The following is a 15,620-nucleotide window of genomic DNA, read 5'->3' on the forward strand; positions in this document are numbered from 1 at the left end:
GTGTGTGTGTGTGTGTGTGTGTGTGTGTGTGTGTTAAAAAAGGTACAGAGAAGCTACTTTTAAGGAAAGTACATTAGGAAGAAATTATGTTTTTTAACATACCGGTGTAGGCTTTCATGGCTGGCGTCAGTGAAACAGTTATTTGCTTCTGGCAAAATGTCAGAATGATAGAAATATAGACAATGGCCATTCAACCAAAAAGCCCATCATTGTTGTCATTATTTAGATTCATAACAAAACATCTTTTTATTATTTTAAAAATAAAATCTATTCACATCAAAGAGCACCAATTAAATATTTAATTCCATGGGGCATGAAATATGAGAATTTTGTGTAGTCTAGTTAAAGGTTGGAAACTGAAAGTCAACTTCTGAGTGAAGTTGACCGGTGGTGATAGCTTTCAGAATTTTCCCTGCCGTAACTGTTTTTTGTCCACAAAGGTTAGGGCTATTAATTATTCTTCAAAAGAAGACCACTAAAAGAAATATATATATATGCAGAAAGCTCTTTTTGCTATCATCTAGTGTTGGTTCTAAGGGATGTGGTGGCTCAGTGGGTTAGGACGCTGAGCTTGTCGATCGGAAGGTCGGCAGTTTGGCGGGTCGAATCCCGAGTGCTGCATAACAGAGTGAGTGCCTGTTACTCGTCCCAGCTTCTGCCAACCTAGCAGTTCGAAAGCACGTAAAAATGCAAGTAGAAAAATAGGGACCACTCCGGTGGGAAGGTAACAGCGTTCCATGCGCCTTTGGTGTCTAGTCATGCTGGCCACATGACCACAGAGACGTCCTCGGACAAGCGCTGGCTCTTCGGCTTTGAAACGGAGATGAGCACCGGCCCCTAGAGTTGGAAACGACTAGCACGCATGTGCAGGGGAACCTTTACCTTTTTAGTGTTAGTTCTATTTTTTTGTAGACCCAAATTAATAATTCTTTTACAGGACTTAATGAAGTAGCACATAATGAAGTTATTTATATCATGAAATCTGCCAATTACATTTGCTTGTCTAGATTTTGCAACATGATAGGAGGGAGGTCATGAATAGTGGCCATGATTATACATCCCTGTATGTTCTCCTGAGCACTCAAGATTAGTAGCACAGTCCTAGTTTTACCTATTATCTAATTGCTGAGATTCCAGGCCAGGCAAACAAGAATTTGACTGGTATAAGGTTTCCCAACCATTTACCATTCTCTCCAACACTTAGCAAGCTTTTATTTTTATAACAACGTGAATATAGAATTGCCATTTCCTCTGGCAAAATTTGACTTTCTATATACATGTCAAGACCTTTTTTTCCCTCACTAATTTGCAGTTGACAGAAGCATTGTATTCTGCCTGAATGCCAAGCTGTTCAACTTATGACTATTCTTCACCATCAAGGATGGCTGGCAATAACACTTCAAAGAATTAGGCTGTTAGTTAAGTGCTGCTAACTCAGCCTGAGTGTCCTCTAAGTACTTTGGAGGGATTTTCTAATTTCTGTCAGACGACCCCTTGGGGTGCAAAGCAGCCCTATATTTTATTGAGTCTAATTAGCCTGACAAATGCTTGCGAGTGCTTAATTAAAATTTCCTTTCCTTTGCTTGGATTCAGAAGCCCTTACAAATCTACCATTCCACAGCCTGATATAGGCTGATTCCACAACCCATCCTCTATGGATTGGAGTGGTTCAGAAAAGCCTTGTTCCTTCCATTTCTCTCTGAGAGTAAACTGCTTCTGTCTGTTAAAGTCACTGCCTGAAAAAATCAGAGACAGTCAGTTTGATATCCATAACAGATAAAATAATAATAGAGTTGGAAGGGACCTTCTAACCCAACCGCCTGCTCAAGCAGGAGACCCTTTTAACCATTCCAGACAAGTGTCTGTCCAATCTCTTCTTAAAAACCTCCAGTGATGAAGCACCTACAACTTCTGAATGGAAGCTGTTCCATTAGTTAATTGTTCTCATTGTTAGGAAATTTCTCCTCAATTCCAGGTTGTTTCTCTCTTTGATTACTTTTCATCCATTGTTTCTTGTCTTGCCTTCAGGTGCTTTGGAAAATAAGTTGACCCCTTCTTGTTTATTATATACCATGTTGTATTTTGAACTTTTTGAAGGAGATTTCTACTGTCATAAGGTTTATTACACTTTTTTCCTATATTTCTCCCTGGCATAAACTAATGGGAAAAAATGTTGCCAAAATTTGAAGCTTTGCTACCAAAGATCAACAATGCAGACTTAGGATTGGATGAATTTCTCCTACCAAAATATTTTAAATCTCAAACTCTATCCATGTTGCTTATGGGCAGATCAGGAGTTTTCACAAGCTTGCAAAGTAATAAAGCCATACAAAATGCTTACCTATTCACAATGCAATGCCTTTTTGTAAGCAAATGATATCATGTGTAGTGTGACTCATACATTAAGATTACATATGATAAGGTTCAGCCTCTACAGCCTCCACCAACCATGAACATCCTGAAATATATGAAAATAAAAGTTATAACTTTTATAATTATAGTTATAACATTATAACTATAAAAATTACTTGTCAGGATCTCTGGTTATTGTTGATTTGATATTCAGTATTTGGAATATGGCATATTCAATGTACAATATCCTCCAACATTCATCATAAACTGAAGAAGCTTCTTGGATGAAAACAATACATCTTCGAGGAAAAAAACAATCCCAGTTGCCTTTTGAAATAACATCTTTTGAAAATCACCATTGGAACAGTTGTCAGGATAGATGATAAAACAATAACTATGACATGTTATATTTATCTATGTTTAATGTGTGTGCTGATTTTAGAAACTTGTGCTTTCTCTTTTCACTTTTAAATGGCAAATGAAATCTTGCTTCCTTTAAACATACACTTCCTGTTTCCCATTTTGTGTTATATATATATATATATATATATATATATATATATATATATATATATATATATATATATATATATATATATATATATATATATATATATATATATCTAATATTTATATATATCTAATATTTATATATATATATATATATATATATATATATATATATATATATATATATATATATATATATATATATATATATATATATATAATATTTATATATATATAATATTTTATATATATATATATATATATATATATATAATATATATATATATATATATATATATATAATATTTATATATATATAATATTTTTATATATATATATATATATATATATATATATATATATATATATATATATATATATATATATATATATATATATATATATATATATATATATATATATATATATATATATATATATATATATATATATGGGACGCGGTGGCTCAGTGGGTTAAGACGCTGAGCTTGTCGATCAGAAGGTCGGCAGTTTGGCAGGTCGAATCCCGAGTGCCGCGTAACAGAGTGAGCGCCTGTTACTCGTCCCAGCTTCTGCCAACCTAGCAGTTCGAAAGCACGTAAAAATGCAAGTAGAAAAATAGGGACCACTCCGGTGGGAAGGTAACAGCGTTCCGTGCGCCTTTGGCGTCTAGTCATGCCGGCCACATGACCACGGAGATGTCCTCGGACAAGCGCTGGCTCTTCAGCTTTGAAACGGAGATGAGCACCGGCCCCTAGAGTCGGAAACGACTAGCACGCACGTGCGGGGGAACCTTTACCTTTATATATATATATATATATATATATATATATATATATATATATATATATATATATATATATATATATATATATATATATATATATATATATGTAAATTTTAAATTGCTAACAAAGAATTAAGGGAGACTGATATGCATTTCAAACTTATTAGTTTTCATCAGTCAGCCATACCCTTCTGAGAGTGCAACCTGGGCTGATTGCACATTAGGCAGTTGTTTTCACCTCTAAGCCACAGGATCTCTCTCGCTTTGTTAGCTGAGAAGCAAGGGGAGATATATGTCAAATGCTTGTTAACTATTTTTAGATTACCTTGCTAGGCCCCAAACATGGGACAAATCTTTATTTCCTGTGTCAGCCTAACCTGAAGGCCATCGACAGGCAGTAGTCACACCGGTGACAGCTCATATTTGTGTAAATTTTAAATTGCTAACAAAGAATTAAGGGAGACTGATATGCATTTCAAACTTATTAGTTTTCATCAGTCAGCCATACCCTTCTGAGAGTGCAACCTGGGCTGATTGCACATTAGGCAGTTGTTTTCACCTCTAAGCCACAGGATCTCTCTCGCTTTGTTAGCTAAAATTTACACAAATATGAGCTGTCACCGGTGTGACTACTGCCTGTCGATGGCCTTCAGGTTAGGCTGACACAGGAAATAAAGATTTGTCCCATGTTTGGGGCCTAGCAAGGTAATCTAAAAATAGTTAACAAGCATTTGACATATATCTCCCCTTGCTTCTCAGCTAACAAAGCGAGAGAGATCCTGTGGCTTAGAGGTGAAAACAACTGCCTAATGTGCAATCAGCCCAGGTTGCACTCTCAGAAGGGTATGGCTGACTGATGAAAACTAATAAGTTTGAAATGCATATCAGTCTCCCTTAATTCTTTGTTAGCAATTTAAAATTTACACAAATATGAGCTGTCACCGGTGTGACTACTGCCTGTCGATGGCCTTCAGGTTAGGCTGACACAGGAAATAAAGATTTGTCCCATGTTTGGGGCCTAGCAAGGTAATCTAAAAATAGTTAACAAGCATTTGACATATATCTCCCCTTGCTTCTCAGCTAACAAAGCGAGAGAGATCCTGTGGCTTAGAGGTGAAAACAACTGCCTAATGTGCAATCAGCCCAGGTTGCACTCTCAGAAGGGTATGGCTGACTGATGAAAACTAATAAGTTTGAAATGCATATCAGTCTCCCTTAATTCTTTGTTAGCAATTTAAAATTTACACAAATATGAGCTGTCACCGGTGTGACTACTGCCTGTCGATGGCCTTCAGGTTAGGCTGACACAGGAAATAAAGATTTGTCCCATGTTTGGGGCCTAGCAAGGTAATCTAAAAATAGTTAACAAGCATTTGACATATATCTCCCCTTGCTTCTCAGCTAACAAAGCGAGAGAGATCCTGTGGCTTAGAGGTGAAAACAACTGCCTAATGTGCAATCAGCCCAGGTTGCACTCTCAGAAGGGTATGGCTGACTGATGAAAACTAATAAGTTTGAAATGCATATCAGTCTCCCTTAATTCTTTGTTAGCAATTTAAAATTTACACAAATATGAGCTGTCACCGGTGTGACTACTGCCTGTCGATGGCCTTCAGGTTAGGCTGACACAGGAAATAAAGATTTGTCCCATGTTTGGGGCCTAGCAAGGTAATCTAAAAATAGTTAACAAGCATTTGACATATATATATATATATATATATACCTTCTCCTTACTGACAGAACTAATTTAGCTTAAGCTTACCAAAGTAATAAGAGGATTTTTTTCTCTTTTCCCGATAAGTCCAGAAATGCGACAGATTATTAAATTCCAAGATTATTTTTTAGATCTTTTGAAGAAATACAGACACAAGGGCAGAAGAGTTTTGTTGGTTTGATCTATTTTGTTTTGTTTAGTGGGGTGCTCCAAAATAAAACTTACAGGCACTTGAATTGTTGCCACTGTATTATGCGGGCAGCTACCAGATCACAAGTTGGGCTACAGTTTCTTACTAAAGCACATGCTTTGCATGCAAAGGTTCTCAGATGTCACTTGGCATTTCCAAAGATTGCTTGAAATCTTGGACCAGCACTGCTAATCAAAATTAGAATTAAATTAGATGGATCAGCAGTTTACTTCAGTATGACACGGGACATTACCAAGACTGTGCTGTAATTACAGAAATGTATATTCAATTTAAAAAGAGGTGCCCGTGATGGATGCAAAAGGAATAGATTCAGTCCTGATAGTTGTAGTAGAATTTCATTTCTAGGCTACAAAGCTCTAGATGAACTACTGAATTCTATGAATTATTGATATAACATAGACAATTGATTTGTCCCAATACCTGGCTGCTTACATTATGACTTATTATACAGCAACTCCAAAAAGGAAGTTGAAGGGCTACCATTTATTTTTAAGGGGGAAAAAAGTTGTTAAATCTATGGTAGTCTATCTGAGTCAACACTGCTATGGTGGAATAACAGGAAAGTTTATCCAACTTAGCCCTTTCTTCTCATTCCTGCCCCACTATGTTGTGGTGTGGGTGATATAAAAACAACATACATCAGAATGCCTAGAGAAGTCCAGGGAACTACTGCTTAGTAAACAGTGCTCAAGAACATTTAGAATGAAATGTCTGAAATCTTATACTGTATTTTTTTAGAAAGTTGGTAAAATAATGTTTGATTGAATTAGAATAAAAAGATTTAAACTTAACCTTCTTCAGTCTATCTATCTTCAAACTAGAAATATCTATTAGCTGAAAAACTGAAGGCTGTTCTTTGTAGTCTTGGATTCCATAATTCACAAAAATATTAAGAAGTATATAAATATTACAGAAGCGCTTTCACATATAGAGTTAACTGATATTATGCTGACTGGAATTATATGAGTCAAGCATTTGAAAATACATTAAACTATACATTAAAACTGTGGAGGAATATTACTCTCCAGAAGCATAATCATTTTCTTATTGTACAGATAGTTTATAAATATTAATCTGCTTATAAAGTGGATTCATAAAATGATTGACTAATAGAAGTAGTCACATTCCAGTCCAGAAGTAAAGGTGACTTACCGCTTCATAGAAAGGACCTAATTCTTTTAGTTGAAATAAATAGTTAAGGTTTATAGTAAGCTTTAAATGAACAGTTCATGAGACTTGGAAAAAAAAGAACTACTTTATTATAGTCTCTTTGTAATAGCAGTTATTTTACATTGCTGATGTGTCAAAGCAAATATTTAAAAGACTAATCAATCATTCTCACTGTCAATTATTCATACTATTTTGATTATACTTCTTAATTGTGTGTGGAAACCATGGTAATAGACATTAAATTTTTTGAGTTAGAAATACCTGGAGCAGGTGAATAGAATAATTTTCAAGAATTGAATGCAAAAGGAAAAATGACATAGAAGCATCAATACAGTATAAGGGTATATATCATATATTTTTGGATAATATGAAAAGCTTCCATGCCAGCTTTGCTCTCTTAAGTTTTAACCAAAAATATTGTGTAATAGTTGTTATTTTTTTAACATTGCAGTTAAAATGTGATTTACTAGATCTCAGTATATCTCATTGTTTGCATTATTTACATGTTGTTGCCCTTATACATGTAATACAGAATAACCCAAGCAAAGTGGCTTCCGGTTTGTGCTTGCGGCACTGGTGGACACACAGGAGAGTGTTCTCCTTGCTGTCTGGTTTTTCTCCGTTGAGAGACCCTGAAAAGCGTCGAAAGTCACCCTAGAGGGGAGACGACCATGAGGAGGCTCTCCAAGAAATTGCAGAAGGGTGGCAGCCCTCCATTTGATCCAGAGCAGCTCCTTTGGACCAACAAAGAAAAGATCTGCCATTAACATGGCTGATCATTAAGCAGTTTCCTGCTGAAAGCCAAAATTACTACCAAGCACAATGAAAACAATGAGGAGGATTTGGGTGAGATCTTACCTTTCTTATTTCCCCAACTACTTTCCTGTGGGAGCATTTTCAAAATTTCCTCCCCCCACCTGGCAGCGGAAACAACTTCTAGGAATAGTGGAGGTGGACATTTGCTGACCCTTATCAAAATAGCCTCCACCAAAGACCTATCTGTAAACATCATAGATATGGAGGAATACTATCTACAACTTAACTATAAACTTATACTTGAAAAAAAAATACTTGAAGTGACTGAACTAATGAACTGAAGACTGAAAGATAAAAGTGCTAGCTTAAGCCTACCAAGTGAAGCCCTGACTGTAATTGATGAACTGACAATCCAAAAACCAACAGAAGAGGAATAAATTAATATTAAAACAGGGGACTTTAAAGAACAACAAATACAATCTACTGAGAGTTTTGACACCCAAACCTTGATCTCAATTACAAAACCTACAATCCAAAAAAACAACAGAAGCTGAAGAAAGCAACACTAAGATGGAGGATGTTAAGGATCTACAAGCACAGTATATTGAGAATCCAGCCAGCCAAACAACAACTATAACACTGGACATGACCTCCTATCCAAGCCAGATGGGACCAAAAGAAGAAGACCAGACTGAACTAACAACAAACATGGGGATTTGATTTGAATAATTGACAACTGGATGGTCTCCCTTGATTCAAACAACGTGTGTAGAAATGAAGGGAAACCCATTTGAGAACTTAAAGCCACTTGTATGGAAGCCTGTTTGGCACAAAAAAAAAGCTAGAGTTAGATTTAAAAAATGGTTTTGTTTTTTTCTTTTGTGATTTATAATGACAGAGCCTTTCACAGATATAAATTGACTTTATATTTAGCATTTAGATTTGCAAGGGAAATGAAAATTATCTATCAGAACATAGTTTTGAATTATATTATAGAACTTGGAATGATAGAATAAAAGTTACTTTATTAATAATCGATGAACCATTAAGATGAGAAATAGAATATATTTGTGAAATAAAATAAAAATGTATTTATGCAAACAATATACGTATTTTAGATATGACAACTATTATATAATGAAATAGGGAAATTTTGGGTTACCCGAAAACTGAGTATTATGGATACTAAAGGCTAATTTAGAGCACTGTAATTGAAATTAGGTAAAATTTAAAAACAGGACATGGATAAGTATAAGTTAAAATATATTGATAATTGTCTCAACTGACTGTGCTGTAACTAGAAATGTATTAATTTGATTGTGATATTGTAATTAAGGGAATTGGAGAGGGAATTTTTGTTGATGTAACCTGGATTATGTACAAAAAGATTTTTTTATTGGACTTTTGATTACCCAATCACCACATTGCTTCATAAATATCTGGATGTAAAATTAGAAAATTAATAAAACTTGTTTTAAAAAAAAGAATAACACAAGCAAAGTCATTTGTGTTATTTTTGCAGGATGACATTAACAATAATGCAAATGATGTAAAATCATAGTAATTTCATACTTGTGTAGCTTTGTGAATAATGGGCACCCCCCGTTATTTTTATTATTTATTTATTCATCAAACACAAAAAAAAACATTTCTGGGCAGTGAACAAGACTATAAAACAGGGGTCTTCAAACTTGGCCCTTTTATGACTTGTGGACTTCAACTCCCAGAATTCCTCAGCCAGTGTGCCTGGCTGAGGAATTCTCGGAGTTGAAGTCCACAAGTCACAAAAGGGCTAAGTTTGAAGACCACTCCTATAAAACAACATGTTTTTGTCTTTCTGTCTGTCTGTCTGTCTGTCTTTCTGTCTGTCTGTCTTTCTGTCTGTCTGTCTGTCTGTCTGTCTCTCTCTCTCTCTCTCTCTCTCTCTCTCTCTCTCTCTCTCTCTCTCTCTCTCTCTGTGTGTGTGTGTGTGTGTGTGTGTACATATGTCCTATAGCATGCCTCTTCTACTGATCGGATGGGATGAGCAGCTATAATTGGAAAGAGACAGATAATTCAGCCTCATCTCATGAAGAGCTTTAAAGTTTGAAACTAATCTGGAATTTGACACAGTCTGGATACCAGTGCATCTCCCAGAGTAGAAATGTACCTTGTGCTGTACTAGAGAGATACATAACTGCCCGTGCTGCTGTATTTTGCACCAGCTGAAGCTTCTGCAATCCAGTCCAGTCTCTCTGAGGTGGATAATGATGCTAGAGCAGGGGTCCTCAACCTTGGTAACTTTAAGACTTGTGGACTTCAACTCTCAGAATTCCTCAGCCAGGAATTCTGGGAGTTGAAGTCCACAAGTCTTAGAGTTGCCAAGGTTGAGGAGCCCTGTGCTAGAGAATTCCATGTTAATCAGGACATGATAGGACCATGACAAAGGAGTCACCAAGAGATTCCCCAATTTCAGTTCAAATAACCGCTGCTTCCACAAGACACCTGATCACTGACATAAGCCCATAGCCATATACTCTTGAACCACCTCAGACCTCACTGTCACAGAGGGCAGTTTAATGCCCCAAGAACACCACAGTCGGGAACTCCACTGTGAACTCAGAAACCTAGTCAAGAAACTCAGGAGGTTGCTATGTAGGAGGGAGACTGGGGGTTATAGGTTTTTTTTATTGTTTCCTGAGGGTGAGTTGGGCAGCTATATAAATTTTCTTAAAATAATAATAAAAATAAAATACCAGCCCACTGTTCCTTGAAAACAGGTTTCTCCATGTTTCCCACTATATCTCGCTATGCCTATCACCACAATAATACCTACCTCCATTCCATCAAAGGCAGCACCATCCCTCAGACCACATGTCTACTAATTCATGTTTTGCTAATTCTTCCCTGAGAAAGATGAATATTGTTAGTCCCTAAGCTGCTTCTGTATATATAAAGAAAATAAATAAATAAAAGGTTGGTGAGCTATTGGTGGGTTGGAGTAATTAAGATTCATGTACTGAGAAGCCAACTTGCAATGAGTTGCATGAATATTAATTTATATTAGTTGGGAATGTTGTTTCTTCCTATCGTCTATTTAACCAGCCATGTTCAGATTCTGAATAAGAAATGTTCTACAATTAGTTTTGAAGCAATAGACCTGTCCAAGGAAGATTACTATACAACTTAGTACAATCAGCTGATTCCTGGGAAAACAAATCACTAGTTACATGCTGCTATTAACACGAGCTCTGCTAACAAGCTGATCAGGATGGATGACCTACATCCTTCTGCAGTCTTCAGTTTTCTCCAACACTTCCTGATCCACTGACCATTGAACAGAAAATTTCAGGCTCCTATTTATAGATAAAAGTGGAGGGAGGGACATAAACAGCCTCCTCCAAGAGAAAAAAATAGTTTTTTAAAAAATGCTTTTTTGTACTCTTTGTTGGCAGAAAAATGTAATCTCCAGCTATTCAAATAATACTAATGCTAATTACTTTTGCAGACCTCTCTATATATTGAGTTATTATTACTATTTTCTTCATCTAAAACCAACCTGCTTTCTTTTTCCTTTCTATTTTTTTTTTAAAAAAGAAAGGAGGAAAAAAATCATTTTGCCAAGGACTTGCTCTTTCAAAGGAGTAATTTTTCCCATCACACCTTGGGAAATAGCAGACCCTAACTAGCCTTAGCTGAACTCAAGATTAACCCTTGATTGTTGGCTGTTGGGGTCTTGGCTAGTCTAGAAGTTTGAAAACATCCTGAAAGAAGACAACAATTTCCTTAAAACTGCCAAGAAAACTGTATAGATTCAGTAACCAGGAGTCAAGTTCAACCTCTTTGTAACCAATTTTTAATCTCAGAGTTCTAATAAAATGTAAATATTGTCCTGTGACTTCACTAAAACAATTCATAATTCATACCTGCCACCAAGGCATTCACCTATCATTAATTGAATTTTATATTGATTTCAATAAACAATTCTATCATTGGGAGGAATACACACACACACCTTTTAAATATTTAAAATTCTGCATGTGGCATAAGATACTATTGGCTTGAATAAGAATCATGAAAAACAACAACATGGTATTAAATATTGCATAAATTCTTTGACAGATTTTTTTTTCAAATTGATCACATGACGAAACTGTATACTTATCCTGAAAGGAACCCTAAATTGTGGTCCTAAAATAATTTTTAAAAATGAAATCCTTTTTGTTCTTGAAGAATAATGTATAATAGATAGGCTATGGTTTAATGCTAATCTTTAAAAAGGAAAGGTAAGTTTAAAGATATTATGCTCTCTGTGGGGTGTAGCAGTCGCTTTCAAATTACTTAAATGGTTTAAACTTTAATTGAAAGTTCTTTTGTAGTCTGAAGCTTGGCCTATGTTTATGTATGAAAGAGAGGAGAGACATATGTAAAGGAAACTTTTATCCAAGATCCTTCATAATTGCTTATGACTGTGACAATCAACATCAAGAAAACCTGATGCATTTTTAACTTAATAACTCAATATGGATCTTGAAATGCTTAGGATTTTCTGAGTACTTTATACAACAAAACAAGGAAGTATTTTGATCGAAGGATCAAGAGATCATTTAAAAGAAAAAAAGTATTTGAGTGTAAAGATTACCTTTTTATTGTTTTTTTTTATTTAATCAACCAAAAGAAAGGAATTTTTTAATCTTTACAATTTCAGTAAAGGACAATTTATTGGATCATCTTCAGGGCTGCCTGATTCTTGAGTGACTCTGTATGGTTTATAGATAAAGAAAGGGGACAATAATGTATATCTAAAGCAGGTGGCCAGAAGACCAATTCAAAAAATAGTAAAGCAAACTTACAAGGACTCCACAGCCACTCTATCCCAAGATCTAGGAAAACAACCAATTTCACCGTAATATTTTATTCATAATATACACATATAAGCAATCCATTCAAAATTTGCAAGTGTGATTATAGTCAGGAAAAACAAATTCATATCCAGTTGACTTTTTCCCTTTTAGTAGCTCTGTGACGATCCCTATTTTGTGAAGAAGCACATTGTCTTTTCTCTTGCCTTAAAGCTAACACTATGCTTCAGCATGTTCTCGCAATATTCTGCCATGTGGAATGCTCTGATATGATCTCTATCTAAGTAGAAGACTTGTGGGTGGCACTCCTTTGTTGAATGTGCTGAACGTCTTACTCTAGTTCTTTATATCTGTCCCTTTTTACCTTGGATTGAAAAAAAGCAGTCCGTTATTCTCTGTGTCTTGAAATCACACACATTGAAATCACAGTCTCTTTTTGAAAGGCTGTTGTACTCCCCTGCCCCCCACTGGAATGTCTAAATTGATTTCTGACATCCTGCTAGTACTTGGCTTTTGTCAACATAAAAATGCATATTCCATGATTTAACAGTTCCCCTGATAGGATCAAGAATTATATATGCTTTGCAGTTTAGCTTAGAGTCAATAAATATACCTTCATACAGATACAATGTCAATACAATTGGTAGCCCTTCTCACAACAAACAGCAGAGGTATCAAGGCTGTAGGGTCAAACATATCCTGAGATTAGGGTTTACCATATTACCTTCAACATCAAGACTGCTTTGGGTCTGCAGTTTTTGGTACTGGACAAAGTCCTATGAAAATTTGACTGAATAAGCCTTCAGGATTTGTGTATGAACAAGTTGTATCCCGGATAATAGTCCCAAAGATGCTTTTTCACAAGGTAACTGGACTTTCTTGTTTTTCTTCTCATCCAAGAAGCTTCTTCAGCTCTGACTGGATGGTGGGGAATAGAAGGATGGAAGCTCTGAAGAAGCTTCTTGGATGAGAAGTGAAAAGTCTTTAAAGAAAAACAAGGAAGTCCAGTTGCCTCGTGAAAAAACATCTTTGGGACAATTATGACCTGGATAACTGATAATCTCCATAAACATCACATATAATAGTTGGACAGCTGTGTTTAGCCAAAAACAGATTAACAGCTGTTGGAATATAATTTGCCCCCTCTTGCCTATGAAATTTAATGCTTGGGTGCTCCTTTGGATAGTAGAAGTGGCATATTTTACCTGGGCTGTTAATTTCCTGGAGATCTGAAATGCTAGACCCAAGTATTTAAAATATTTGACCTGCTGTAATTCATAGGAATCAATTATCCACTTACGTTTCTGTCTTTTGTTAGAAAATAAACATTAGATTTATCATAATTGATTATTAATTGTTCCTCATTACAGTAGAATGCCAGGATTCTCAGTACCTGCTTCAGGCCTTCAGAAGGCAAGAACTGCAGAACTGCATTATCAGCACAGAGTAAAATTAGAAGATGTCTATCAGCTAATATAGATGCATGGATATTAATATATATATATATATATATATATATATATATATATATATATATATATATATATATATATATATATGTGTGTGTGTGTGTGTGTGTGTGTGTGTGTGTGTGTGTGTGTGTGTGTGTATGTGTGTGTGTGTGTGTGTGTGTGTGTGTGTGTAAATTACTAACAAAGAATTAAGGGAGGCTGAGATGCATTTCTGACTCATTAGTCTTCATCAGTCAGTCATACCCTTCTGAGATTCGAACCTGGGCTGATTGCACATTAGGCAGTGTTTTTAACCTCTTGAGCCACAGGTTCTCTCTCGCTTTGTTAGCTTTCTGCAAGAGGTTAAATATATGAACTGTCCGGTGTGACTACAGCCTGTTCGATGGCCTTTGAGATAAGGCTGAAAACAGGAAATAAAGATTTATATATTTGTTTTCTGAGGTTTTCGCGGGTGTTTGTATGTGGATCTTTGGTCATTCAGGTTTTTCCCACGTAGAATTGAAGGTGTAAGAGCAACGTTTCGACGGAATCCCATCCGTCATCCTCAGGCTGGTGGCTTCAGCTTCCTTCTTCTGGGAGAAGAAGGTTCCCAGAAGAAGGAAGCTGAAGCCACCAGCCTGATAATGACGGATGGGATTCCGTCGAAACGTCGCCCCTACACCTTTAGTTCTACGCGGGGAAAAACCCGAATAACCAAAGATCCACATATATATATATATATATATATATATATATATATATATATATATATATATATATATATATATATATATATATATGTGTGTGTGTGTGTGTGTGTGTGTGTGTGTGTGTGTGTGTGTGTGTGTGTGTATGTATATGTATATGTATATGTATATGTATATGTATATGTATATGTATATGTATATGGAGAAGGAAATGGCAACCCACTCCAGTATCTTGCCATGAAAACCCTATGGACAGTACCAAAAGGCAAAATGATATGACGCTGGAAGATGAGCCCCTCAGGTCGGAAGGCGTCCAATATGCTACTGGGGAAGAGCAGAGGGCTAGTACTAGTAGCGCCAGAAAGAATGAAGCGACTGGGCCAAAGCCGAAAGGACGCTCAGCTGTGGATGTGTCTGGTGGTGAAAGGAAAGTCCGATGCTGTAAAGATTTTTTCTCCATAGGAACCTGGAATGTAAGATCCATGAATCAAGGAAAACTGGACGTGGTCAAACAAGAGATGACAAGACTGAACATTGACATCTTAGGTATCAGCGAACTAAAATGGACAAGAATGGGTGAATTTAATTCAGATGACCATCAGGTATACTACTGTGGGCAAGAATCCTTCAGAGGAAATGGAGTAGCCTTCATAGTCAATAAAAGAGTAGGAAAAGCAATACTGGGATACAATCCTCAAAATGACAGAATTATCTCAGTTCGAATCCAAGGCAAACCATTCAATATCACAGTAGTCCAGGTCTATGCCCCAACCACCAGTGCTGAAGAGGATGAAATTGACCAGTTCTATGAAGCACTACAGCACCTTATAGAACTAACACCAAAAAATGATGTTCTTATCATCATGGGGGATTGGAATGCTAAAGTAGGAAGCCAAAAGATAACTGGAATAACAGGCAAGTTTGGCCTTGGAGTGCAAAATGAAGCAGGGCACAGGCTGATAGAATTCTGTCAAGAGAATACGATGGTCATAGCAAACACTCTTTTCCAACAACCCAAGAGACGGCTCTACACATGGACATCACCAGATGGTCAACACAGAAATCAGATTGACTATATGCTCTGCAGCCAAAGATGGAGAAGCTCTATACAGTCAGTAAAA

Source organism: Vipera berus (assembly GCF_964194415.1).
Source record: "Vipera berus genome assembly, chromosome: 4".
Taxonomy (NCBI): domain Eukaryota; kingdom Metazoa; phylum Chordata; class Lepidosauria; order Squamata; family Viperidae; genus Vipera; species Vipera berus.